Consider the following 27,427-nt stretch of genomic DNA (forward strand, 5'->3'; position numbering starts at 1 on the left):
GGTATGTGTGCGTGCATGTGTAGTGTGTGTGTTTAAAATGTGAAGTCTCCCTCATTTTCCAGCAATGACTTTCTCTTCCAAGTCATACCTGAAAGATCCCTTCTCATGGAAATATCCATTAATACAAAACCCGTTTTCCAAAATATAGAATATGCCATTGGAGAAATCCTAAAAGATCAGCGATGTGCTGATGATATTCGTTGACTGAATAACAGTTGTGAGTTGGGGTCTGGAGATGAGGTGCAGAAGTATGTCACCAGGTGGGCTGAGGCAGTGCCCCAGGTGAGTGAGGGACCTCGCTTCACTCCCAGGCCTGGGATGAGACCGGAGCAGCTGAGGACGGAGGCTGGCCTGGGGAGGGACCGAGGGGGAGGGGTGCTCCCGATACGGCCCCGGCTGCTGAGGGGAAGGTGGGCACTGTCAGCAGCCCACCCTGAGGCAGGCATGCTCCTACCCAGCCTTCCAGATAGAAGCAGAAGAGGTGCAGCGAGAGGGGCGCTTCCTGAAATGTGCTGGTCTGTGTGGGGAAAGAGGCAGCTGGCTCCAGGCTCTAAAACATCCTAGGCCACATAGTCAAAGCACCTATGGCAAAATGGAATCTACTGAGAACCAAGGCTCCAGTATTTACATTTGAGGAAACTTCACACTTGAACATTATTTCCCAAGTCATATTTTCCCCTAGGACGATGGGGCATTTGGATGGAAAGGGGGGACAGAGGGAAACTGGCTGGACTGAACTGCAGGGAAATCTAAGACTATTATGGAAGATTTCACAAAGCCTTCCAAGCTTTTAAGTGTAGCAGCTAGGTAAGATGAGGACTCAAAATGGGACCAATTAGGGCCGCAAGGGTGGCTCTGTCCGTTAAGTGTCTGACTCCTGATTTCGGCTCAGGTCATGATCTCAGGCTCTTGAGATCGAGCCCCGGGTCAGGCACTGCGCTAGGGATAGAGCCTGCTTAAGATTCCCTCTCTCCCTCTCCCTCTGCACCCCTCCCCTATCGCCCTGCACATGTGTGCTCTCTCTCTCTCAAAAAAAAAAAAAGAAAAATGGGGTCAAACATTTCAAGTTCAAAATGAATGCTAGATTTATTGGAAGCTGAACTTACAAGCTTAAGAAAGACTGGGTCTCCAAATTTTCTAATTTTAATAAATAAACTATTCCTTTAAAAATGCAGTCCAGCTGAGTCACGTAAGGCCCTGTGGCCCTGCCGTGCCCCCTGGGAACTGATGGGGCATTCGGGGGGCAGGAAGAGCTTCCTCCTACCCCAGGTCAGACGCCCGCCACCAGTTCAAGAGGCCTGAGTAGGAAGCTGTCCTGGGAGTTCTCATCCAAACGAGCCCCAATTGAACCCAGATCGGGGCTCCCAGAAGGCCCTCAACTGGAGCCCAAGGCCTGACTGGAAGCAGAGAATTCGCCGGGTTCACGGCCCCTGGGAGGAGCCTCCCTTGTGGTACCTGGCCTCCTTCACTTTCCTGTCGCAGGTCCTGGAACTGATTAGCAGGACATGAGTAATTTACCCATTAGACCACCTCCGAAGCAGGTGGGGTGCAGAAAGCAGTGGGCAGAGACAAATAAAAGTCTCCATTTTCACTCTGTGAAGGCAGCACTTAGGCGAAATGAGGGGGGTTTTAGCTTTCTTTGAAATGAGACCTAGGAGGACTGAACTTCAGCCTTTCTGTTGGCAGAGGAAAGGCCTGTGGCCGCCTCTGGGCTCCCACCCCTACAATTAGGCCAGAGGCCACGCCACTTCCTGAAACAAGACATGCAGTGTAGCCCCTCGCTGGGGGCCAGACACGTCGGCCGCCGTGGTGTGGCAGGGACGGGACGGCTGGCTGAGGCAGCATGGGGAGAGCGCACGCACGGAGACGCCAGGCGGGCAAGGCCCCGGCTCCGCTCCCACCTGGGGTGACCCACCATGCCGCTCCGCTCCTACAGCCCAGTGGTCCGGGACAGCCGTCCAGGCGGGGGTCCCGGGCGCCATCTGGGAGGCCAGTGGGGCCAAGGCAAGGGTGAGCTCTAGGCCCAGGCTCTCTGGCCCAGTCCGGGGGAGGCTTGGGGTCCCATCACCAAGAGTCCTGGGCAGTAGCCTGGGTCCTTTGTTCCCTCTTATAATGGGAAGACACACCTAATCTGGAATAAAGATGTATGTTTTCAAATGTATGTCCCATTCCCCCAGGCTTCCTTCGTCACCCCGATGGCGGTTTTAGGGGCTGGTGAGCGGCGTTGCCTCCTGGCCGGGGCCAGCCCCTGCCCCATCCGCTCCCCAGGGCCAGCTGTCACCTGCCCCTTTACTAGCGTCAGGAGGGCCTAGAATGCCCTCATCTGCTCCCGAAGCTGGGTTTTAAGTGCTTTCTCAGAAAGGCGAGTTGACTGGCTCTACCTGGAACGTCATTTGGAAACTGCTTGACATTTCTCTAGCAGGGCATTTGCTCATTTAGGAAAAAGTTATGAAGAGAAACAGAAGGACCAGACCCCGGGAGCAGCTCTCTGCCTGCTCCCCGTCTCGGGGCCTGCTGTAGCATTCCCACCTCAGGGAGCACCCCTTTGACCAGCCACGGGCATTTGGCAGCTCCAGCTTTTGTCCCCAAAGGAAACTTCGTTCCGGCCTCTTAAATTGGCTCCACTTTACTTTCTTTGTAACAACTAAACTGCAGAGGAGCAGTAAAACTTTTTTTATTGTTTCACTCGAGGCAGTTACGATTGTGTGCAATAGAATCCATTTCATTCAGTTACTTAAAGTTTCTGACTGACGTAGAGCCGAGAACGGGAATTTCTGGGAGGGAGGGAAAGAAGCACGGGGTGGGGGGAGGGACACTCTCTCCCGCACACACGCGGGTGTCCGGCTCCACAGTGGAATGCACGTGGGCCCTGACCTTAGAGTCTTGGTTTAATCATCCTTTCTAAACTGTTTCTTGGGAGACAGACGTGCCTTCGGAAGAACAGCGGAACGGACAGAACTGGGGACAGTCCTAGCGTTGCAAGGGAAAAGTAAGGGGAGCGTGCAGAGCGAGGGAGGTTGCTCCCCGGGGGCCTTGTGGCAGGGCCTCCCTGTCCCTGGGCTCACCTGCACGTTGTGCTTCTCCCTCCCGTGGAGTGGGACGTCCCATGGGAAGGAGTTCAGGGACAGAGGTACAGAGAGCTGGAAAAAGCACTCGCTCGGAGGCATGGCCTGCCGCCTGTCTCGGAAGCTGCATCGCATCTCACCCCTGGCCCCTCGGCTCCCTGCGCCGCGCCCCCCAGAGTGTGGTTCTTCAACTTCAATGGCTGCCTCTGCCCTTCCACACGTGACCTGCCACGAGGGCCCCCCAAGAGCCCATTAGGACTGCACCCCTCCCCCAACGAGGGGCGCCCTCCATAGCCTTGTGGAAAACTGGGAATGTGCAGGCGGGCTCAGAGTCCAGTCACTCCTCTGTTTGGTGGTTCCCTCTCTCAACCGCTTCCTTCCACGCCAACCCCCATTTGGTGTTGTCAATGTATCATCCCTCAGAGTCCAGCTTGGGTTTTCCAGAAGTGAAGTGCTGACAGAGTATTTGTAGACCCCGGGGATTAACCTACAATGTTTTCATTTGCATTCAAACTAGACGGTAAAGTTACGTCAAATGAATGGGCCCTCAAACCCCACTGGTTTGTGATCCGAACCCAGAGCATGGTGGGCGCACCTCAAAGAACATGCACTATATTTAGTCCACCACAGGCCACACTCAGCACTGATTCCTTACATTTGTTCCACACACAAAATTCCAGGACCCCCAAAAGTCTCTTTCCACCGCAGCTTCAGGCTCAGGCACAAGGTCCTGCCTCACATTACCTCAAGCAGGTCCATCGGGGTGCTTCTTCGGGAACAACTCCTCAAGTCTAGTGTGCCTTGTTCTGAAGACTGAACTCGAGAAAGAATTCCATGGCTCCCACACATGCAACACATGATGGGGACGTCAGGATAGGAAAGTTCCATTCAAAAGTAGAGAGGAGGGGAAGCCTGTATGGGCAACTGGTCCATAGCAACTTGAAAATCCAGCCAGGCTCACGTCTCCAGTTCCCTGGTTAGACCCATGTCCTGCTCTCAGAGAGTGGCTCCCAGCAGCTCTTAGTCAGGAGCTGTTGGGGGCAATGCCCTGAACATTCTTATGGGGTTTTGTTTTGTTTTGTTTTGTTTTTTAAGATTTTATTTATTTATTTGAGACAGAGAGCACGAGCTAGGGTGGTGGGGGCGGGGACAGAGGGAGAGAGAGCAGCAGACTCCCCACTGAGCAGGGAGCCTGATGTGGGGTTCCGTCTCGGGACCCCGGGATCATGACCTGAGCCGAAGGCAGATGCTTAACTGACTGAGCCACCCAGGAGCCCATGTGTACTTAACATTCTTAAAATCCCTCTTGTCTAACTGAGAAAGTCTATAAGGCATGCCTTTAAGACTCTTAGAAGCCCACCAGCTGTATCCTGAAGTCCTTCCGAGATCTTCCAGCTAACCTTGAGATCGTCACCCTGAGGCCATGCTATACAGAGAGCACCCTGGATTTGATCTTTATCCTAAAGTATTTCTCACCATGAGATACTTATGGTGGGAGACAATGGAAACAAGACTCGGGAAATCCTGCCCCTTTCTGTCCGCTGAGCTCTGCTCTGTGGCTTAATAATACCTTCCCTAGCCCACCTCTCTCTTCTGGTAGTTTCTCCCGGGCAGCTGGTAGCAGCTAGTGGTACATCCCATCTTCTGCCTGGTAAATCCTCAGCCAGACCCTTGCATCCATTGGGTATCCTTTCCATTTTCCATGTGACCACAGGCGACAAAGTGCCAAACTTCCTTACAGCCTCCAATAACATTCTCCTCACTGCCCTCCAGGCTCTCACCACAGTTTTTCTGAAGTCCCTCCAGCTTTTATTAACAATCCTCGCAAGGTCCTTCCAGATTTTGCCCAATGCCTCATCCCAAGGCCAAGGCCGTGTGTTAGATTTTTGTTATGGCAGCAACCCAATTCTGGGTACCAAATTTTGTTCTAGTTATTTATTGCTGCATAACGAATCACCCCCAAAATTTAGTGACATAAAACAATAATCATTTTTATTGTCTTTCCCAATTTTGTGGATTTAAAACTTGGATAGAGTCCACTGGGTGGTATGTTTTTCACTCCACAGGGTCAGTTGGTGATATTCGACTGGCGGGTGGGCTGGCCAAGGGGGGGCGCGATGGCTTTGTTCACATAGCTGGCACCCTGGTGGAGAAGGTTAGAAGGCTGGGTTCAACAGAGACTGTCAAATGCAGTCCTTCCACAGGGCCTCTCCAGTATGGCCATCAGGATAGTCAGGTGTGTCACATGGCAGCTCAAGGCTTCCAGGATGTTCCTAGAGACTGGGGAGTTGCCATTTTTCTTAAGACTTGGACTTAGAAACTGACATAACATCACTTCTGCCATCTTCTAGTGCACAAAGTAGTCCACTCAAGGGGTGAGGACATAATTCCCACTTCTCAGTGGAAGAACTATCAAGGAATTCATGGCCATGTTTAGTTTTCTATACTTCTTCCCATTGCCTGGAATGACATGTGAAGGCTGGAGTTGCAGCAGCCACCTTGGCCCATAAGAAGCTATTGGGAAGAAAAGTCACGCACTGCATATCCATAAGCTAGAAGCAACTTGGATCCCTGACACCACAGAAAACCATCCAATCCCTGAACTCTCCACTCCTGAATTTTTAGAATGTGAGAGAAACTAACCATTCTTAAGTCAGTGTTATTTGGGGGCTTTTCTGTCATTTGGGGTACAACATATTCTCAAAGTAGCAGATTGAGGAGACTATTTTGTACCCAGCCATTCATCCTGTATCTCATAGCCTGAGTTTCTTGAGGCACCACATTTGGGGGCTGGCAAAAACTCTCTTACAATACCTTCCATTGCAAAACCTCTAACTCCCACCCTGATCTCATCACCTCTTTCAAAATAAATTTTCTGTCAGATTAAAACTTAGCATTCAAGGCCCTGAACAATTTGGTCCTGACCCACTTCTCCAGCCTGACTTGCCCCATCTCCTCTCCAGCCCACCCGGCCAGTGAACCCACTGTGCAAAGTACCCTATGTGGTCCTGCGCATGGGCATTTATGCTTGCTGTCCTCTGCCCCCACCCCCATGACTTCCAAATTCTACCATGTTTTTAGGACAGCATTTAAATCTCCTTTCTGCTGTGAAGGATTTCCAGGATCACAAAGAAAGGGCTAGCTCCTTCTCTTGGACCTCTAAAAGGAACCACTGTCCAAATCCCTCATCTGACATCACATTCCGCCATCAATGGAGAGTTTTGCTGTTTTTATATCCCTTGTACACATACATCTCAATTCTCTAAGGAGACTATGAGTCACCAAAGGGCAAGGGCCTGTGTCATAGCTCTTTGGGTCTCTTGTGTCTAGCCAGTCATGGCCAGCTTTGTTGCCAGGAGCCCACCCATACAGCCAAAGCAGAGCCAACTGCCGACCTAAATGGAAAGAGGGGAAGAAAATGCCTTCACTAAGCCACCACCATATGGCCCCTTGCAGCCTCCCCAGCCTACAAGGCCCGCCATTCCACCTCCTCTTACCCTCACACACTGGACACTTATTGGTATAAGTCCACCTCAGAGAAAAGATCAGCGAGGACATAAGTACAGAAATGAGAACTTCTCACCTTTGCCTGTGGTTGCCTCAGAGAGAAGCCCAAGGTGCCCCCCAACCTAATACCCTGCAAGACACCCCCCCACCACACACACACACACACACACACACACACACACACACACACAGTCCCGGCCTGCAGAGAACCATGATGGACTCTGCTGGGACATCAGACGGCTCACGAATCAGGAAAGCAGCTGAAGATGGCAACGATTCTGAAGGGAAACTTTAGCTAAGCTCTGCGTTGCTTTCCATGAGCGCCAAAGGCCTGACGATGAGCAGAACTGACACCTGGGGAGATTACATTTAATGAGTTATTTGGCAAAGGCTATTTCTGAAATTAATTATCAATCACTTCTAATTCTTTTTAAATGGTGTTTATTAATCCACAAGGCTTGCGGCAATGTGTGTGTTGGGGGGTGTTCCCTCAGCCGCTTTCAGGATCCCCACTGAGAGGCGTCCGGAGACCTGACCCAGCTGGATGCTACATCCAGCACCCACCTGTATTTCCAGAGCAGTAAGCGGGAGCCGGGAGAGGGAGACTCTGGCCTGAGTCAAGCCTTGCTCAACGCCGAAGCCCGAGCTCCCCTCAGTCCCGGCTCCGGCCCCAGGTCTTGATAAAAACTCAGCCCCATTTAATCCAACACATCTGAAAATCCGGCCCCCAGCACACGCCTCGCCTGTGGCCCAGGTGTACCTGGGGTGCCCCTCTGCACAACTATCAGGAGAAGCTCAGGAAGGTGGGACCGGTGCTGAAGCAGGGACTCAACCCCCTGCCTTAGCTCATCTGGCCAGAGAGAGGGAGTGGGGCTCTGACAGGTCCTGTTGCCTTCTTTCAGGGCCCTATCGTGCCTGCACAGTCTGAAGTCTGTGCTAGAAAACAGCCGGGTGCAAACACACATGGGAGTGACAAGGAGCTGAGGCCAGCGCCTCTGTCCCCGCACTCACCGGAGTGATCCAGAGGAGGAATGGCTGTGAGACGCTCCTCCACCAGCCTCCACCACCGTTGCCAGGGCTGACCAGAGCGGCTCCCTCAGCGCAAGGTGCTCTTCGCAAAGCACACACACCTCCCCTGTACTCGGACATTTTTTGATGGGCCAGAAATAGCTTCCCTCCTGCATCTGCCAAGGGCGGGGATGGCAGCTGGCTTCCCAGTCCCTGTGGCCCTGGTGCCCAGCACAGTGCCCGGCAAGCGGTGGAAGCTCAACAGAGATTGGTCTAATGGTGACAGATGCTCCCAGACCTGCCTTCCATGAGGCCTAGCATCCACCGCCATGCTCGGGGGCCTCCGCCCGCAACACTCCAGAACTTGGAAGGCTCTCCTCGAGCCGCTGTCCGTTCTTCCCACCCCTCGTCAGCTGCTCTGTAGGCTCCGATTAGCTGGGGCATTTCTCTGCTCTCGTTCATTAACGCTGGCTCACCAGGACAGAGGGCCGGCGGCCGCATCTGAAGGTCTGGTTCCTGACCACGTTGGAAAACACTCTTCCTTTGAAACAGGGAGAGTGAGACTTAGTGGAGAACTTTGCAGACTCCCCCTCACCATTGAAAAGGTCCTGAAATTTGTTCCTTTCCTGGGAGATTCAAGTAAGATAAGTCATAGTGTAACAGGCCAGGGAGCAGGTATGTGGCCCGGTCTAGACCAGAAGAGGTGAAAGGGAACCTTTTCCAGGTGGCTTGAAAAGGCTGTCCCTGTGTCAGATCACCACTGGTGCAGGCAGTCCTTGGGAGGTGTCCTCCCTGGACCTGTGCCCCCGACACTCAGAGCAGCACATGATACTGTGACTCACACAGTGATCGGACTTACCCTGGAGCAGACTGGAAAAGACCCAAGCAAGACTTTCTAGAATCTTAGCCCTTTCATAGCACTTTTAGAGCCATATAGAAGCCCCTAGACTGCTCCTTACTAGGGACAAATGTCCTTGGGGTTGGACTAGTGTAAAACCTCATGTCCTTCTCCCAAGTCCTTCCCATATTACAGTGTCAGGAACCTTTAAACTCAGATCTTCAGGTTGATATGCTGCTTTGGTTGACTTTTAAAAAAAAAATGTCAGACATTTATTGAAGAATTTCCCTTTAGTTGAGGGTGTACTAATCACCCCGCAATGATTTGCACTTAAAAGATGACTTGCACACCCACAAAAGGACTAAATGGAAGTAGATATTGACATCAAACATCAAAGTGCCCCAAGGGGCAGTTCTAGCTCCTTCTACCTGGCCAGGTGACCTTGAACAATCACGTCAGTGCTTTGGCCATGGGTCCGCATCTGCAAAATGAGGGTCAGGCTAGCCCATCTCTAAGGTTCCCTCCGGGCTCAGTCCAGGGCAGCCTAACATGCGACCTTGGCCTCATCACCTCCTGCTGGGGGGCAAGTACCCTGCTTTAGCATCACACCTCAAGGGACCTCTGGCGAGCTCTGAAGTCCAGTATGGTGGTTTGTCATCTCTAAAGGGGGCCTGTTCTGACAGAAATGAGAGCAGGGACACACTAGCTGGCTCTCCTGGAGGGATGGTATCTAGTTGGGAATTACTTCTTTTAAACCGGCGCTGGCTAAGCTGACCACAACCTAAGCGGCTTCAGAAATCAGCACATGCAGAGTTAAATCTTTTGAGGCATCTGCTAGGCAAATGCCAAAGGGTGGACCCAGGGCTTGAGAACCACAAATTGGGGTGTCCAGGTTTAGCACAGACTCCGGGCATCCATCTCTAGGAGCAAACTGGCCATTTGGCACAGAGATCCGAGCCCGGGGCCTGCCAAGCCTCAACACCTAAATCACAGTGTGCTCTGAAATTGGGCATTCCATGTGGGAGGGAGGGGTGTGCTCTCAGTCCTGAGTCTGATCCCATTCCCCTGCAAATGGTCGGCATGGCTCTTGTTATCACTATTTCTAGCTTGACGCTCACGTGTTATGTCTTAGAGATAGTGTTTATTGATACTAAACAATGCCTTAGCCGCTATGCAGAACATCTGTGCCGCAGCTGCCATGGCCCCGGTTGAGATTTTTGTAATAGTTTGGGGATGATTCGCTAGCACAGTACATACAGTACCGAGAGGGCTATGTTCTGCTACTCCAGAGGATCTGGGGCAATTGGAAATTTCAGGGTTTTTAAGGTTGTTCTCGGGTGTGGCTCTAGGGGGATGTTTTGCTTGGTTTGGGGTGTAAGTATCAATGGCAAGCATTTGTTTATAAACGTCAGCCAGAAGAACTTTGTATAGCTACAGCCTCCCACTGCCCCTGCAAAATAGCCTAAGAATTATGCTTGAAAAGTGCCCAAGGTCATAGAGCAAGTTACTGGAATGTTCTAGAACATTCTGCTGGTAATAACTATAATAACTAAACTGCCAACAGTTGAGCCAGCCTCCTGAGCTAGAGGACAAAAGCAGGTCTTTTATGTTAAAGGATTTTTAAAAAACTACTCAGAGAAAAGGGATGTTGGGGGAAGAGGTTTTGAACCATCCTTCAATGGCATGTTAGCACATCACAGTGGTTGTTATGCTAACAGCCCTAAAAGGTTTAAATAAGGCATAAATACCTTCAGTGGGTCTGGTGCCCTTGTTTTTTTGGAGCACTTTCCCTGTTAGATTTTCCGATTAGATTTGTCTAAGGGCCCCAGGGGAGCAGAGCTGAGGCCCACACGCACTCAGCATCTAATTCTTTTTTGTTCTGAAAAGTGGGCAGAGCCTCGCTCAGAGCACTCAGCTACTAAATTCTAGTGCTCCCAGTCTTTCTGGGTCTTGCATTCATAGATGCATCATGTCCGGATTTTGTGGCTTCTGTGCATCAAGCACTATTCTAGAAAAACGGTGGCAAACCATCAGAGAAGGCCCCTGATCTCCACAAGTGACACAATCCCTACACACATACACAACGACAAGAAGAAACCCACAGAATACAGACAGTGATAAGGGCTATCCAAAGCTGAAATAAGAGGCTGCAGAAGACGGGGATGGGCGCGGGGATGGGGTGACGTTAGAGCACAAGGTCCAGAGAACGCCTTGCTGGCATCTGAACTAAGATCTGAATTGCAAGAAGAATCCACCGGGGGAAGAGGAGGAGGTCGGCGTTCTGGGTGGTCCTAAAAGCCACAACACTGGGAGAAGCTGGCCTTGCCGGAGGATCCAGGGCTTGGAGTACAGTGGCTGGGGTCGGGGGAGACGCAGAGGAAAGATGAGTGTGACCAGGCAGGCAGGAGCTTGGAGAGCCAGGGCATATTGCTCCAAGTGCAGTGGGAACCCACAGGTGAGTGCGGCGCCATCCGGGTGTGCCGCTCCATTTTCCCTTCAGGGTAGAACCTTCTGGGAGGAGAGCGGTCAGCTGACAGCTTCCAGCTGCAATGCCAGCAAGATCCACCCAGCAGTCAGCCCGAGGCCACGCTCTGCTCCATGACTGAGCCATACAGGAGTACTGGAGCTGGGACCCCAACGTTGTGCTCCCTGCTGGTCTGGTACAGGCTTTCTAGAGCAGCACCGTGGTCTGAGCCTGTTGCTACCCCCTGTCGTTCTTCCTCTGTCTCTCCTTCCCCAGGTGTCAGACCTGCCTCCTGGTCTGAAGACTCTCCCTGACTCCTACTGCTACCTTACTCCTTTCTCCCTCGCCGGTTCCCCTTCATGAGCCCTCTAACTCTGTCTTGGCCTTTGCCTCCCAGAGGACCTGGCCTGACAGCGAGTTTTGAGCAGAGGAACAGCGTGTTCTGTTTTGGGGCTGTTGGATGGAAGATGGCGTGTAACAGCGGAAAGGGAGCTGGAGATCAGTCAGGAGCTGCTGGGGACAGTTAAATCTTGGTCACGCTGTTTGAGCGGCCCATTAGACCCCTGCATGTGTTCCTCATTATCTTCTGGACCCAGGGGCAATGCTGCTTTTCCCATGAAACCATCTCAGAGGTTGCCATCAGGATTAAAGATGGCTGCCACTTAGTGAGGGCGCTGCACACGCGGGCAGCGTGCTCAGCACACTGTAACAGCCATTCTATCCAGCCTTCCTGACAATTCCACTTAGGGAACAAGGAGCTGGACTCAGACAGGTTCACTGCAGTGTTCACAGCCACGCTAGGGCACCACGGGCCCCCAAGTCGTCCTACAACAGGCATCCGTCTTTCCGGTCGTCTCCTATATGGTTAGGCCTCCGGCTCTGAGCTCTTCCTTGTCAGAAACCATGTCTGAACCATCTCTGAAGTCTCCAGTATGAACCCCAGGGTTCTGCCTACGGGTGCCTGAGCAGTACAGGAACTTCCAGGAGCTTCTCGGGCCTTTCTGAACGCTGGCAAGGGTCCCCTTTTCTGTCACAGGCCTGACACCCCCAGGCACAAAAAGGAGCTGGGGGGAGAAGCAGGCACCATGGCCACCAGGACCTCGACTGCAGTGACCTGCAGGCTGCCTCCCCTCCAACTTGGGGAGGAAAGAGAACCGGCCCACCCCCTGCTCCCCAGGCCTCCTCCTAAAAGATGACTTTTTCTTCTTTTTTAGGCACCACTCTGAGCGCCCAGGCAAGGCCCACTGGAGACCGGGAGGCAGCAGCCGAGGGCTTCAGCGCCATCCTGCGCCGGGAGAAAGCTTGCTTGTTCCAGGAGCACAAAGGATGGGCGCTGGGCACAGACGGGCTGTGAATGCTAATGGCCAGGCGCTGGGAGACCTTGCTGGGCACCGCTGGGGACGCTCCCGCCCTGGGCCGGCCCTGGCAGGGACCCCGACCCCTGCAGCCGCCCTGCGCCCCCTTTTCCAGGGCCCTCCCCCAGGCCTGTGCCCGTCACATGGGGATTCAGGCAAGCATCTGTTGCAGGCAGCACAACGTCTAAACATCCATGCAAACTTGGACCAACAGGTCCTGTGAAATGTGCTAACCATCTGCTTTTCCTTAGCCGTTTTTGAGCAAATTCTGTTTATTATGTTAATTTATTTTACTGTCAACAACACGGAATAACACAGTTGCCACTAAACAGCATCATTATATATCTCTTCTAGCATATTACCAGAAGGTTGGGTTTTGGTTTTGGTTTTTGTAAATGCAGCAGGAATACACACATATTGAAATGCATATCTATTTAAAATCGAATCCGGGATGGTAAAGCCATAGGTGCAGGGGGGTGGAGCCACTTGCCGTTTCAGGGAAGGCTCTCTCTGGGAAAGGCCTGGGTGAGGCTGGGCTTGGCTTGGGCCCCTGTGCGGTTGGGAGACGGAGAAGCCCTCAGGCATCTGAATTTTGCCTCCCCAAACTTGCCCTTTCTTCAGAAAATCCTCCCATTTTCCAGGGGGGTCAAGCCAAGGGGACCAGGAAGAGCCCTAAGCAGAGAGAGGGGGTGCCCTAGTGATTCACTGAGAACCACCCTGAAACCAAAAACAGCCAGGCAGTGATTGGATCTTAGAGTAATTAGGTTTGTGATCGTCCCCCCTACCCCCGCCGCCCGCAGAGGCCAAGAAACTCCATACTTCCAGAGAGAGAGGAGAAAAAAGAGGAGTACTGTGTGGAGGACCCAGAGGGAGAGAGACAGAGCAGGAGAGCTAGAAGATGCATCTCAAAATGTGCCAGATCAGTGCGTTGGGCCTGCGACATACTGCTCTCCAGAAGCTCCTCAGGACAGAGTGAGTGCAGAGCCGAAGAGCCTCAGAGTAGCAACACACTGACTCAGATAGTTCATCAGTTAGGTAATAAGCAACATGAGGTGAATGCAGTTCCTGGAGGAAAACAGTGTAGGGGCTCAGACGGAGACCAGAGCCACCCGCTGTGGAGAGGAACAGGATCTCTTCCAGTTCGCTCACAGGCCCCACTGAGATGGAGTCTGCACACCCCGATCTGGAGCCTGCCTGTGACAGCCGGGAGGCCAGGCCCGCCTGCACCATGGGAGGGAGCTTTGCCTGCTGACCTCTCAGAAGCTGAGGAAAATCCCCAGGTGGGATTTTCACAGCACAAATGACCCGCCCGATCAAGAGATGTGGTAGCCGGGTGGCTTCTGGGTGTCCTCCCGAATATTTGGTTTCAGAGCATGGGTCACGTTACACAGTTTAATGCTGGAGACGGAAAGGGCTGGAGCAAGAAGCTTTTGTCCCCCACTTGTCCTGCAGCCGCCAGTAGACAGCCCATAAAAACGTGGGGCTCATGTTCACACAGATGGCTGTGGGTTTTATGGGCTGGGGGGGGGGGAGCAGCGGAAGAGGATGGTCCTAGTGAGGCTGTCTGAGAGTCTCCATTAAATCGGACTCAGCTGCCGGAAATACAGCCACCATAGAGGGACACCTGGGTCCTGGGGGCCCAACGGGGCCTCATTGTTCTTTGAAGGCTCCCTGCCCACCCCTGAAACGTGCACAGGACTCTGTCCCACCCTGCCTCCCACAGGCACCACCTCACCACCTCCTAATCCCACCATATGGATGACCCCTGCCCTTGAGGGGTGGCCACAGGGCTGGCTCCCGCCCCTCCTGGACCTGGGGGTGGGGGGAGTCCTGCTCTTTGCTTTCTCCCTTCTCTAGGAGCCCTCTGACCCTTGAGAAAAGGTAATAAACCAGTTCACTCTAAAATAGGTGTCTAAATCATATCTCTAGTAGGACATTTTCCATTTTATTGGGGGGGGGTTAATTCATTGGAAAGGGTTTCTTACTGTGGAATGACTTAGTACATGGCACAAAAGGAGAACCTCTTGTCCTCTGTTTCCAGCTCATTCTAGGCATAGAGCCCATTTCCATTTCAGCTCCCGGTGGGGGCTCCTCTGCAGCCCTGGATCCATTTGGGGCACCCTGGATCTTTTAAGGCAGTCTCCCTCAGACCCCAGGGATTGTTCGGCATCCTGGCCAAGGATCCGAGGAGACGTGTGCCGAGGAGGTTGCCCACAAGGTGGCGCTATTGCCCAGGGCCGGCTAGTTGCCCTCAGAACCCGGGCGGAGAGGGACAAGTAGCTGGAGCCACACTGGGGAAGGAAGGGGGGAGGTCACTAGAGAGTGCCGTCTTTGTGGGGTGCTGCGAGTCAGGAGTCCGTAACTCAGTGGTCACCGGAGGGCGGAGCTTAAAGAACAAATCGCAAACTGTCCCACATTAGTCCCCATCTCTGTTGTAAACCCCTGCGGTTCTCTGGTTCCTGGGGTGATGGGTCGCGGCCGGGTCAAGAACACACTGACGCGGCGAGGTCCTTGGGGTGAGGGCGGTGGGCGCAGGACACTGCTCTTTTCGGGCCCAAGCGGAGCGGTGCCAGCGGGTGGACTGGGCAGCAAGTGCCGGGGTGCCAGGAGGGTGTGCCCGGCGCTGCGAGGGCGGCCCGGCCCGCGGCGCCCCTCCAGGCGGCCCCCCGGCGGTTCCGCGGCGCGACCGGGAGGCGGGGCTTCGGCGGGGCTTCGGCGGGGCTTCCGCGCAGCTGCGCGCCCCCGCGCCCGCCCGGCCCGCCGCTCCCGCCTCCGCTCTGCGAAAAGCACAAGCGCCTCTTCCTCTTGCTGGGCTTTCTTCGCATAAAGTGATGACCACGTGTCAGAAATCAACCGCTGCTGTCTGAGTAATCACAGACAGAACAGGGACTCTGGATGAAAAAGGAAAACTATTGCAAAACAAAATGCTACAAGCTAGTTTTCTCTCGTCCTCCCTCCCTCCCTCCCCCCCCCCTCTCTCTCTCTCAATTCGGGGTGGATTTAAAAAACAAACACCAAAAGTAAGTCGGTATCTTCTCACAACTGCAGCTGATTTCCTGTGTAAACGAAAACCATGTGATATTCCATAAATGCTTCCAGCTCTAAATGACAGGAAATGAAAACCATCGTGGAAAACGAACGCTTCAGAATGAGTTCGCAGGGCAGATAGCATTAGGGCGACATTGCAGGGGGACGATGGCGGGGCGACCTGCACGTCCCTGCAGATCATTAGAGTGACTGCTAATGGGGGCCGGGCGCCGGGCGCCGGGGAGAGCGGCCCCGCCAAGTGTTTCTTCTGCGGGAGAAGCGGGGCGGCGGCGATCACACCCACGGCGCAGCGCCTGACAACTCGGCTTTCAATTAGGGACCGAGCCGAGAAAAGTAGTCTTTTCTTTATGCACGCCTCGCCGGGGTCAGGTTATGACCTCTCAACCGTATTCAATCGGCGGTGACATCCATATTCATGAAGGCTAATTAACTCTGAAAGGCCCGGCTGGCTGGGCCCTCCCCGCAGCGCAGGGGTGAGGAGGGGTGGGGTGGGGGCGCTGAGCGCCCCACCACCTTCCCCGGCGGCCCGGCCTCTGCAGCTGCTCCCGCGCCCGCCCGAGTGCGCACGTGTGCGCGGGGAGCGCGGCGTCACCGCGGCGGGGGGACCAGCGGGGCGAACGGAATTAGCCGCGTCATTTGTCGCCAGCCTAGCAACACGTGCTTACTTATCCGCCTCGCTCCCTCCCGGGCCAAATGTGGGAAAGGGATGCTCCTTCTAAAGGGGGTTTCAGGTTTGGGGTTTCACTTGACCTTGCAGCTTGGAGGCCCTGGGCCAAGATTCTAGTCCCAACTCCGGCTGCCTGTGGGAGCGTGGGTAAGTCAGCCCACTTCTCTGGGCTCTCCGCATTTGCTCTGCTCTGATGTGAGGCTGCCAGACCGGAGAAACAGTCCCATCCTTTTCACGTACGAATAAATCCCAAGAGATCTATCTGGCCATCACGTTTTTCCTAGCTCTGAGTATTTTTAGGTTTCCCAGTTCATGACAAGCCAGGAGGTGCCTTGGTTTCCCCGAGGTGCAATCTGTGGGGTGACATTTCCTACTTCTTCCTGTAGCAGTTGAGACCTCTGATTCTAGAATTTACAAACTAAGTGGACCTAGCTTAAGCCAACTTGAGACATTTTATTATTTATTATTATTTTATTTTATGGATAGACCCATGGACCCACAACACGGAATGCAGTCAGCTTCAGAAAGTTCCTACTTTCTCCTTCACTCACCTTTTCTTCTCTATTTCTGCTGTTTTGGTTTTTTTTTTTTTTTTTAAGATTTTATTTATTTATCCTACAGAGAGAGACACAGCGAGAGAGGGAACACAAGCAGGGGGAGTGGGAGAGGGAGAAGCAGGCTTCCCGCCGCAGAGCAGGGAGCCCGATGCGGGGCTCGATCCCAGGACCCTGCTATCATGACCTGAGCTGAAGGCAGACGCTCAACGACTGAGCCACCCAGGCGCCCCATCTGCTGTTTTGGTTTTGTTAGCCCGTTGGCTTCCCCTAGGCCTGTTTCTCAGTCCACGTAGCATAGAAGACAGTCCCACCCACACTGTTTATCAGTTCACATCAGCCGCATTCAACCGAGAGACGAGATAAAGGCAGCTGGTCTGAGAGTGCCTTTCCAGATTTCAGGGACACGATCTCCGATTGGTCCAGCTTGGATCACGTGCCGAGCCTTAGTCCAATCAAGGGTGAGAGGAGAGTCAGTCACATGCTACAAACGTGGCTGCCATGGGATTCCACCTGGCGAAGGGAAGGGGGGTTGGGGGTAAGCAGGCCTGACATGCCAAAGACTATTTACCGCACTAACTCAAAGCCTGATTTCTGCTAGGCACAAGTAAATTTCTTTAGCAATAGCTCTTTGGGCTCCTGACCCAAAGCTGGCTTCACCTTATAATAAAGAGGAAGGGTAGGATTCCATAAACTGAGTTCAGGGGCACCAGGAAGAGCATACGTGACTTCTCCCAGCATCTAGTAGGGTGTGAGGAGCGAAGACAAAGGCCCCGCCATCAGATAAGAGGAGAAGCTGACTCTCCTTAGAGAAACTTCTGTGGCCTGGGCCTGAGGAAGGATGGGATTTCTGGGCTGGGGCACTGGCTGGAGCCTTCCATTCTACTTGAGGGGGAGAGGTTTAAGTGGAGCCCGATGCCTCCAGCTCTGAGGGAACTGACACCTACCGTAGATATGACTATCAAATCAACTTTGGCTAGTTCAGCAAAAAAAAAAAGGACTTATTAAGTGTTTTAGTCAGGAGGGGTTAACCCTATAACAACCCCCGAATCAAGTGGCTTAAGCAGTAAGAGGCTTATTTTTCACTCACATCACATCAGTTGGGGAATTCAAGGGCCCAGACTCCTTTCTTCCAGTGGCCCCACCGTGTTTCTAGGGATCTTGTCATCCATCAGATCCTCTGCACCATGCTGGAGGGTAAGAGATGGAAGATTGTGCCATAGGTTTTAGGGACTAGGCACAGAAGTGTAGGACTTCTGCCCACTTTCCATTACTCAGAATTCAGCCAGGTGGCCACATGCAAGAGCAAGGCAGAATGGGAAAGGGGGTCCAGCTCTGTGTGTGCCCAAGGACGAAGAAAACAATGTGTATCTAGCCATTCTCTTATGCGATGTTAGGAAGCATGGAGAGTCATGGGCAGGTAGGAGTCAGAGCTGAGGCTGACCTTCCAGGAGCGCTCCTGAGACCCAGCCTCAGACTCCAGTAGGTGGAACTTCCTCCTCCCCATTTTTTCCCTTCAGGTTATTGACTTCCAAATTCAAGTCTTGAAGGGGAGCACTTGAAGGGCCAAGACTTCATCCTTCCTTCAAGTGATGCTGGGAATTTGAGTTCTGGCTCTTATTCGGAAGGCCAGACTCATATTGTAAGCTATTCCTGTAACAAGGAAATAGACAGCCACGAAGGAGACAAATTTCCACCACCGGAGGAGTGAAGTGAGGGATACCTCCTGGCGATTACAGGTCTGGCTGGACCTCGATAAAATGGTGTTGAGGATGAACTGTAAATTATTTTCAAATAGCTCCAAAAGCAAAGAGGCCAAATGGCAGAAACATAGGTTTTGGGAATTGGGAGTGATGCAAGAGCTTACCTGTGGTCTTCAACTTCACTCAGAAATCCCCTCTACCCAAACTGCCCCAGGATCACTCAGCCCCACTGAAATAGTCACAGTGACGGGTGACTCAGTCCTGCCTTAAAAGGCAGCCTTTTGGGTCACCTTTTGTTCTTAGAAGGTTCTTTTTTTTAAGTGAAGCAGAAATCTGGCTTTCTAGAACTTTTGCTGCTGGCTCCTGTTCTATCCTGGGAAGCCACATGGAACAAATCTGTCCTTCGCGCATGTGACAATTTTTATGTTCCACCATTCCATACTTTTTCTACTCTTCTCCAGGCTGCACAGCCCTACATCTTTCTACTCCATTCCTTATGTGGCGATCTGTTTAACAGAGACCTGTGGGCAGAAGCTCGAGAGGATGCATCCTCAGTGACAGTGCTGTAAATTTCACTACCCCTTCAAACTGTCTCGGAGAGGTGCATAAACATGTCAGTTTAACCTATGGGAAAACTAAGGCACTGAGAAATCAGGCGATAGAAGAAACCCAGGGTCTGGATCAGCACTTGAAACCACTGTCCTGAGTTCCACAGGCCCTGTTGCCACTAAGTCACAGCCTACAATCAGTAAAAGACACAACCGTGGGGACATAGAAACAAGTTCTCTGTGAGAGCCTCTAGGATGTTACTGTGAATGTGTGAAGAGGGTGACTCAGAAAAAAAGACTCGATTCCCCTGACTTTTTCTGTTAGGAAGAAGAAAGAAATTTATGTCATCTTACTGAAACTACTACCTGTCAACTCTGCTGGGCTTGACCTAATGTGTCCCCACAAGAAAGGAAGGAGCCCATTATTAGGGGAATCACTGGTGACCAGACAGAGCTGCTCTGGAAATGACAGCTCTAATAGACATTTGTTGTGGGCAAATTCAAATGTGGGTATTTCCCAGGATGCCTCAACCATTCAGATCCAGCAGGTATATAATGGTTCATTCCAAAAGTTCTGGATTCTTTGCAGATGGTATCCATCTTATCCATTGTTTTCACAATTGTCAAGGAAATGGATGTTTATTGTAAAACATCTGGAAAATACATGGAAATATAAAGAAAAAATTAAAATGACTAAGAATAACCACAGCTAACAATGTAGTGCCTGGGTTTTTACACAGATATTTATGTGTAATAATGTTAATGTCATGTGATATAGTTTTGTAGACTTTTTTCTCATTGAATATTGTATCATATGGATATTTGGATTCATTGAGAATACAGCCTTAGGAATCACATTCTTGGGGTGCCTGGGTGGCTCAGTCAGTTGAGTGTCTGACTCTTGATTTCGGCTCAGGTCATGATCTCAGGGTCATGAGATCAAGCCCCACACTGGGCTCCACACTGGGTGTGGAGCCTGCTTAAGATTCTCTCCCTCCTCTCCCTCTGCCCCTTGCGTGTGCTCTCTCTCTCAAAAAAAAAAAGACAGATTCACGTTTCACATTCATTTGCTTATCCCTCTGTCAGGAAGCATCATATGTACCAGGCACTGTTGTAGGCTTTGGGGATACAGTAGGAAACAAGACAGCCACATGGGGGCTCGGGAGACTCATCATCTGGTGGGAGAGGCAGAAGTGGGGAGCTGGTCATTACAGAGGTGATGAGTGCCATGGAAAAGGACAGAGTACCAGGTCAGAGAGGGACCTGAGGGGGGTGTGGGGGCAGTCCGTGGTGGGCAGGGCGTTGGCGGGGCTTCTCTGAGGGGTATAAGCTGGGATTGGTCAGATTCCTGAGGGAGGAGGTGGCAACAACCCCGGATGGAAGGGAGGAACAAAGGGTGGCTTTAAGGCTTCTTGCTTGAGCGCCCAGGCAGATGGTCCCATGACCAACCTCCTGGTGTAGGAACTTCAAGTTGTCTCCATTTTTCCCTTTTAGGCTACAAATAATGCTGCAGGGAACACCCTTCCCCATAAGCCTGTGCGAGCCTCTCTGCTTATGTCTTCAGGGTAAAGGAATTGCTGGGACAGTTTTTAAGGATTTTGACCAAACCGCCTTCCAGAGAGGCGTTCCCACCAGGAGCAATGACGGGGCTCCTTCCGTAGCGCCCTCAGCCAGGGCAGCAGTGACGGAGACGACAGTCGGAAGAGCGGCACGCGTCTGGTTCTCCTGGCGTGGCAGGCACTGTTCTCAGCACTGCCCCTATTTGTACTTACTACCTTCTCACAACACCCCTCTGAAGTGGCCGTCATTGTCCCCAGAGCGTGGCGGAGCTGGAGGAGACACAGAGGGCAACAGACTCACCTGCTGTCGCCTAGCAAGTAAGCGGTACAGATGACGCGGCCACCCAGGCAGGCTGTGCTCGCAGGACACCGAGCAGCGTTTGGTCTCACGTGGCGGGGTTCAGGTTTTTCTAAAATCTGTATTTCTTTGGACACTAGGAAGTCTGAATATTGTAATCCTTTTTTTTTTTTCTTTTCTGTCGCGTGTTTGGACGTGCACATCTGTGCGTGTGTGGTCAAGTGTGTGGAGTGTTCGGTGCGCGGTGTCACGTGGGTTGTGCATGCGGCGAGCAGACGTGTGTCTGAGTCTGTGTGGAGTGTGTGTGTGTGTGTGCGCGTGCCTGTGGGTTGTTTAGGTGTGTGGGGGGGTGTAGAGTGGAGTGTGTGCGTAGGTCGGGGTGTGTAGGTGTGGGGTGGGGACTGTTCGTGTATCTGTGTCCATTGCCCATTTACACCCACGAAGTCACAGGGGTCTGGAGTCGTGATGATCTTTGGAAACTTGAGCAAATTATGTTTCTGAGGTGGTTTCTCCCTCCATAAACTGGGAATAATAGAATATACCTCTTTCATGTTGGCAGAGTTCAAGGGCAGATGAGAAAGCCCGTGCCCAGAGCGTTGCTCACAGTGAGGCTTGCTGTGGTCAGGGTAAATATTTGGTCCTGGGGTTGTGCTCCATAGTGATGTCCCCAAGAATCTTCTGGGGCACATGTCTGGTGTCCGTTGACTGTGAGATTTCCTGTTGCATGGGGAGATTTGAAGGACAGCCTGCGGCCTGGCTGGGGGAGGGCTTGGCTTTGTCCTGCCTTCCTGACGGTCAAGAGGAGAAGGTGTGCTCACTCGTGGTTACAGGGACTGATTTCAAGCCCCCCATTAGGTGACAAGGACCTGTATTGGACTTCTCTCTTCTTTCCCCTGCCCCACTGAGCCACTTTCACTGTGGGCCTCGAAGTGGCCCCCTGTTCCTCTGTCATCTGTCTTCCTCCTTCTCTACACACACACTCTGTGGAGCATGTACAGGTAAGAGGCTACCCGCATCCTGGAGAGTTTGCATCTTGAGCACAAGCAAACACAGTTGAGGATAGAAAATAATAGGTGAAACCCACCCAGGACCAAGGACCCACTTTCTTAGGAGATATCGTTGTCCTGTGGACCACCTCTCAGTACCGAATCCTATCGGTGGGGGGGGTGTTGGTAAAGCTGGGGGGTGCGTCAGGGTGGTCTCCTGGAGAGTCCCTTCCCAGATGGTGACTTCCAGAAGGTGCTCCAGCTGCCCCGGGGGGGGGACTGCCTCTGATAGCCCTGGGGACATAGGTGCCACTGTCTGGCCCAGAGGATGTTCCCTCCAGGAGGAGCACCCCCACTTCCACCTCAGCTGGGGAGGGTCCGGGGAGAGAAACCCAGGCCTGAACAGGAAGTCCAGTTGTAAACGGAGTGAATCTTTTTATTTTACCAGAACCAGATGTATAAAAGTACCAGGAAAAAGGGAAGCCAAAGGTTAAAAAAATAGGCTACTGCCATCAGGAACAATGAAGTTTTATTGCCATGCTTGTCAATGGCGTGGTTTACGAGGGGACGCTCTGCGCTAGACACACTGTGTAGGACGGTGGAAGACAGGCGCCTCCTGCCCGGGAGTACAGGCAACCCCATGCGCCTGTCCCACGCTGAGTGCTGCCAGGGCTCCCCCCTGCCTGTACTTCTGGGGGCCTCAGTCCCTCAGCCTGGACCGTCTCTACAGTTTGGAAGTTGATCTCCGCCATCAGCCCTGTCTCATCTGTGACCCAAGTCCCGCCATTGTCTAAATGCTCGGATAGTGACCTCCAATATTGCATTTTCTGCAGCTCCGCTTAGCTGTCGCACGGGCTGGATAGCATTCCTGAGAGTATCAGACTGAACTATGTTGAGGCCTGGATGTGTTCATGTCGATGTGTGAGTTTGTACACAATTCAGACATAATCAGCATCACCTTCTCCTCTGCTCAAAACCCTCCAATGTCTTCCCTCCTTCCTCTCTCCAAGTAAAAGCCGGGGGCATCCCGCGGGTCCTCTAGCTCACTGCCCCACTCCATGCCAGCCCACTGGCCACCGTGCCCCTGCATTTGCTATTTCTCCTCCTTGGAATGCTGTGTCTAGATATCTAGTCTAGTGCCTAAAACAGTGCTTTTTTTTTTGAACAAATGAATCACATGTGGATTCTCTGTACAGGGTATTTTAAATAACAGGTTGGGTTTCCCTCCCTGCTCCCATCTCTGGCTATCTAGGTGGGCTTAGGGAAGGCGATGTCAACATTAACTGGAGCTAAATGAAATTTAAAAAGTAGATATTACAGGATTACTAAAGATATTCTCAAATCAAACACGTTATGGTGGCTGTGATTATCTTTTCCTCCATTAGCACAGGCAGCTGTGTGGGACACCCTCAAGCATCGCTTCATATCCTCTCGGCCCCCACCTTGTGATCCAGCCCCTGCTGCAGAGACCTGTTCCATGGAGATGGACTGACTTTGATGGATGCAACCTGACCATAACTTGCCTCAGGCTCCTATATCGTACCTACCTCTCGATTCGTGATTCTGGGTGTCTCCTCTGCCTGCAGGGAAGTGTTTGGCTCTTACACTCATGCAACTTGGAAGTGTGGTGGCTTAATGCCTGTGGTCTGTCCTCAACCAGTGGGGGACAGGAATTGATGGGTAAAGTCTTCTGCCTTTGTCTCCCCGGCAGACAGATCTGAGGTACCCCTCATAAATGCCGCAGGTCTCCCAGGAAGGAGGACCATTTGCCTCTAGTGGTGGCCACGTGGTAAGTGGGTGGTATTAACATCTGATATGCAATCGCATCCTACTTACTCCGATTCTTACCTGTGATTGGATGAAGTGCGTGGAAGGGATTCGTGTAGCTGTGGCATCTGATCTGCGTGGAGGCAGCGGTAATTGGAGGACAGCAGAGCCAGCCAGGTGGTACCTGATAGGCTCAGGACAGCCAGTTAGCAACTCGAGGTACATGGTGAAGGGCCAAGGGGTCTCTATGGCAGCATTTAAGAAGATGGCTCTCAGCTGTAGTAAGTAGCTTGAAAAGGAGAGAATTTACTGATGTGGGGTATCACTCATGCCTGGGGATTCAGTGCCTGGCAAGGACACTTGGAGCCAGTCCTCACAGTGCCAAGACTTCTTGAAGTTTGGACATAAATGGTAGACTTTCGTAAATGGGGTGAAGATTCTGGCTTATGCCCTTGCATATTATTGAGGAAGCGATCGGAAGGCTCGGGGGTGTTGAACCAGTAGCTGTGACAATGGAGGACATCGTGCACGGGGAAAAGGGCTCTCTGACACCGCACCCAAAGGCACTGAAAATATCCTTGCTTATAGGGTGCTCTCATGTCCTTAGATCCTGAGGACAAGAACACAGCAAAACCCACATGGGCCCAGGAGGTACAGGGTGAGCTCCCTGAATCATTTATTAAATGGGATACCTCAAACCTGGACCCTTCAAGTGAGAGTTGGTTTTTCCAGCAGGATGAACCACATTGTGTATGCACTGTTGCATCATTTCAGCGAAAACAAAGGAAAGCACATGACTGGCCAGGGGAACCAAAAATTTATTACAGAACATAGTAATGCTAGCCGGCGGAAAGAGCTACATGAATCAACGCCGTGTGATCAGAGCCCAAACTCAGGCCACTCAGAGAGGCAGGAGATGTGGAGCCAGGTGGGTAATCAACCAGAGAGAGGCACCCATGTCCTCGCTGCCCCACCCCTCTGTTTAAAAGCGTGTGGGCTCTTTATATCTTACAGATTCCATGATTAGCTACAGAGACTTATCTTAGAGTTAAGCAGAACTATTACGTCAGGTTTTCTTGTTTAAGCGTTTGCAAACTGTACTTGACTCCTTGCCCATCTGGTTCCTCCCCCACCGCATTAGATGCCCAGCCCAGCTCTAGTGTGTGGATGTCTCTGGAAGCCGGGCCAGGTCCTGTAAGAGTTCTCCCATGGTCACTTGTTCCCTCTCGGGAGACCTGCTGGACAGAGGGGGTTGGACAGTCACACCTACTGTGTGCAAGGCACTATAAGGCGGCCCCCATGGGGAGCAGCACCCATGGGAGATGCAGGCTGGAGGGAGGCACAGCAGCCCCTGGATGCACCTTGCAATGGCTCCCAGAGCTCCTGATGGCAATGTCCTCAAGAGAGTAGTAAGCCAGTGAGCATCTCTGTGAGCACACACATGCAGAACGTGCTCTCCTCGTCCCTGCTTCCCTCAGCCCGACCTGCCAAGACAAAACGCAAGACACCATCCACAGCCTGAGATGGGGGCGGAGGTGAGTGCTGTTAATTTAATGTATCGCTGGAGACGGAGGCCGAATGTGCTGACTGAACATATTCTAATAACTCGGAGGGGAAAATCCATATTGCAAATCACCTTACTTAGTTTGGCTTTACAAGAACTATTTATTCCACAGGAACTGCAGTGCGTTTATCAATTTCATTCTCCTCGAAGCGGCATGAAACGGCGCACAGATGAATTAGGGAATTTTCCCTCTCCTAGCTATAACAGGAGGGTAGGAAGAATGTGTATACACTAGATCCTGTTCAAATAATTGATTCAGGCGGTGGCTTTGGACATTACGCTCCAATACTCTTCACGTTTGGTACCATTAAGCAGTGGTGCCCCTCCCTGGGACAGAGGAAAAGAGAGTCATCTGTCATCCAGTCTGCACAAGGGCCCTGTATATCCTCAGGGTGCTCAGGCCTCTGCCGGGAGCTGGGGGAGATGGGTAGTCAGAACGGGAGGGGTTTCTGCCTGCAGAGACAATCGTCAATAATGCAAGAGGGTATAAACTAAATGTCCCCTAGAAACTCAGATGACAGGGTAATTACCCGACTCAGAGAAATACAGGGAAGGGGGGACACCCAGCGTGCCTGCCTCTTTTGTGCTTGGCCCTGCACCCACTGTCAGGTGTAACCACGATCTAATCGGGCACATTGTTATTCCGGTTTGCAGCTAAAGGTGCCAAAGCCCAGAGAGGTTTGGTTGGCTCAGGATCACATGGCTGGAAAATGGCAGATCCAAATCTAAGCCCTCTGACCTCAGATCTACTTTCCTGTCCCCTGTCCACTACACTCTGGGCGGGGAGGGGGCAGAAGAAGATTGGAGTGAAGATACAACCTAAAGGAAGGAGGAGAATAAGATGGCTCCTGGCAAAGAAAGGACAGCTCAGATTGCAGCGGGGGTTGGGGGGTAAGTGGGGGGCGGGCTTCCTAGTGACAAGGGATCCCAACCCTATAAAAAAGCCAGCTCCCTCAGGTAGTCACACAGTGGCCTTGAGTGTCGGTTACATCTTCTTGTGACTGTGTTTCTCAGCCTCTTTGGGGAGGGGGAGGGAGACAGAGGCATGAGAAGCCACTTCAGGCAAGTGTCACTGGGGTTTGGAGTAAGGGTAACTAAGGAAAAACCTGAAGTCCATAAAAGCACATTTTTTTTAGACCTATGCATATTCTGGAGTGTTCATCAGAGGCCAGGACAGAAGTGCCCTTGTTTAAAATTCATAATTCACAACTTAGTCATTTCAATTACATCATATCCAAAAAAAGAGAGGATTTTCTTTAGAGCCTAAACATTGAAAGTCTTCACTAAAATTTTGATTAAGCCTAAAACCAGTATTTTTCTGAGTATTATGGACTGTGTCACTAATAATAGAACAACTACTTTTAACTCCATGGTATTTTGACCCAATTCATCAGAGAGAACCATATTTGCCTATTCTCTTAATATTGATCTCTTCCATCAGATGGCATCGATTTTAATTTGGATGATTCTCTTTTCCTTGAATGTGGAAAGAACTCATTTTAAAAAAAAAATGAGTAAGGTAACTTGCAATACATCCCGCTTTCATTTTTCCCATATAGACATTTCAACTTGCCTCTCCCAAAGACAAAGGTGGAGAGACAATGCTGCCCTCCTACAGCCCCTGATAAAGGATCCTCTGCTACTCTCCAGCCACCAAGCTAAGTGGGCAAGAGGAATAAGACACAACACACTCTCTCATGGGACCGAACCTCCTGCAGGGGCTTAGAAGGAGCCCATGAATTATGTGGTGTAAGTTTGGAGGTGCTAAGCATCATGGGAGAGGGACCGAGCCATGGGGGTCTCATGATTGAGAATCACATTTTGGTTGAAGGGAAAAAAAAAACTCAAAAGGAGATGGTGTTTTGAATGTCCATAACAGCATTATTCATAATAGCCCCAAGATGCAAACAGCCCACATGTCCATCAACTAATGAACAGAGAAACAAAATGTGGCATATCCGCACAACAGAATATTACTCAGCCATAATTAGGAATTCAGTACTGACATGGGCTACAACAGGGATGAGCCTTGAAGACAGTATGCTAAGTGAAAGAAACCCGTCACAAAAGATCACGTATTGTGTGATCTGTTTATACGAAAGGTCTAAAATTGGCAAATCCTTCGAGACAGAAACTAGAGTGGTGGTTGCCTAGGACCAGGGGAGATGGGGAGATTGGAGAGGGCTGATGGCTGAGGGCCAGATTCCTCCTGGGCCATAATGAAAGTGTTCTAAAATGGATTGTGGTGATGCCTGCACAACTCTGAATATGCTAGAAGTGACTGAATTATATACTTTAACCAGGAGAATTGTATGGTGATTGCAATCTCAATGAAACTATTTAAAAAAAAAAAAAAAGGAGATGATGTTTGAGATGAGCTTTGGAGACTGGACTGCAAATCCACCGAGGTCTTATTAGCTCCTTGCACAGGAAATGCTAGACCCACTGCATTCTCCCATCTAGAAGCACAGGGCTTGGGAAGTAAGAACTGCAGTA

This window comes from Mirounga angustirostris, unplaced genomic scaffold (assembly GCF_029215605.1).
Source record: "Mirounga angustirostris isolate CCGP_5_RB_7025 unplaced genomic scaffold, mMirAng1.0.hap1 SCAF_5, whole genome shotgun sequence".
Taxonomy (NCBI): domain Eukaryota; kingdom Metazoa; phylum Chordata; class Mammalia; order Carnivora; family Phocidae; genus Mirounga; species Mirounga angustirostris.